This window comes from Spermophilus citellus (genome assembly GCF_964194105.1).
Source record: "Spermophilus citellus genome assembly, chromosome: 1".
Lineage (NCBI taxonomy): Eukaryota > Metazoa > Chordata > Mammalia > Rodentia > Sciuridae > Spermophilus > Spermophilus citellus.
The window spans coordinates 221,511,921-221,513,979 of NC_138182.1; positions in this window are offsets into that span (position 1 = coordinate 221,511,921).

Below are 2,059 nucleotides of genomic sequence, written 5' to 3' on the forward strand. Positions count from 1 at the left end.
CTCTCTCTCTCTCTCTCTCTCTCTCTCTCCTCTCTCTCTCTTTAAAAAAAAAAGATTTGTTCCCAGGATGTAGGCTCCCTATTTACCTCTCTTATTGTTTCTCTTGCTGAGAAGAAACTTTTTAGTTTGAGTAAGTCCCATTTGTTGATTCTTGTTTTTAACTCTTGTGCTATGGGTGTCCTATTGAAAACAGTCTTCATCTTTTAGTGTTTGTCTGCTTTGTTTTGTTTTGTTTTGTTCTTAATGGTGCCGGAGATTGAACCCAAGGTCTCCTGCTTGCTAGGCAAGTGCTCTACTATTGAGCTACACCCCACCCCTCACCCCACATTGTTCTCTTAGAACAATTTAAGTTCATTGTAAAATTGAGCGGAAGGTACAGGGACATCCCATAAATGTCCTGTCCCTACAGATATACAGCCTGTCCCTTAATCAGTTTCAACATCCTTCACTAAAATGCTACATTTGTTTCAATTGATGAACCTTCATTGACATAACCAAATAATATTGAACTAGAATTTTCTTTTAAATGCCAATGTCTGTATAGAACAAAGTTTTGTCATCTTGACTACATTCTGAGCTTTACTACATCAAGTAAAATAAAAATATTTTGTCCAGTCTCTAAAACCTCTGAACTGGTGAGTTGTTCATAGTATTTTAAGAAAAGAAATATTAAAATATAAAAAAATATGTTTTTATGAAGTCATTTTATTCTTGTGGAGATGTTCTGCTTTTTGTTTTTATTTGTTTTTTTTTCTTTTTTTTTAATTTATTTTTTTTATTTTTTTTTATTGGTTGTTCACAACATTACAAAGCTCTTGACATATCATATTTCATACATTAGATTGATGTGGGTTATGAACTCCCAATTTTTACCCCAAATGCAGATTGCAGAATCACATCGGTTACACATCCACAATTTTACATAATGCCCTAATAGTAATTGTTGTATTCTGCTACCTTTCCTATCCCCTACTATCCCCCCTCCCCTCCCCTCCCAACTTCTCTCTCTACCCCATCTACTGTAATTCATTTCTCTCTTTGTTTATTTTCCCATTCCCCTCACAACCTCTTATATGTAATTTTGTTTAGCAATGAGGGTCTCCCTTCATTTCCATGCAATTTCCCTTTTCTCTCCCTTTCCCTCCCATCTCAAGTCTCTGTTTAATGTTAATCTTTTCTTCTTACTCTTCCTCCCTGCTCTGTTCATAGTTGCTCTCATTATATCAAAGAAGACATTTGGTATTTGTTTTTTAGGGTTTGGCTAGCTTCACTAAGCATAATCTGCTCTAGTGCCATCCATTTCCCTGCAAATTCTATGATTTTGTCATTTTTTATTGCTGCATAGTACTCCATTGTGTATAGATGCCACATTTTCTTTATCCATTCATCTATTGAAGGGCATCTGGGTTGGTTCCACAGTCTAACTATTGTGAATTGTGGTGCTATGAACATCGATGTGGCAGTGTCCCTGTAGCATGCTCTTTTAAGGTCTTCAGGGAATAGTCCGAGAAGGGCAATAGCAGGGTCAAATGGTGGTTCCATTCCCAGCTTTCCTACGAATCTCCAAACTGCTTTCCAAATTGGCCGCACCAATTTGCAGTCCCACCAGCAATGTACAAGTGTACCCTTTTCTCCACATCCTCCACAGCACTTGTTGTTGTTTGACTTCATAATGGCTGCCAATCTTACTGGAATGAGATGGTATCTTAGGGTGGTTTTGATTTGCATTTCTCTGACTGCTAGAGATGGAGAGCATTTTTTCATGTACTTGTTGATTGATTGTATATCCTCCTCTGAGAAGTGTCTGTTCAGGTCCTTGGCCCATTTGTTGATTGGGTTATTTGTTATCTTATTGTTTAATTTTTTGAGTTCTTTGGATACTCTGGATATTAGGGCTCTATCTGAAGTGTGAGGCTTAAAAATTTGTTCCCAGGATGTAGGCTCCCTATTTACCTCTCTTATTGTTTCTTTTGCTGAGAAAAAACTTTTAAGTTTAATTAAGTCCCATTTGTTGATTCTAGTTGTTAACTCTTGTGCTATGGGTGTCCTATTAAGGAAT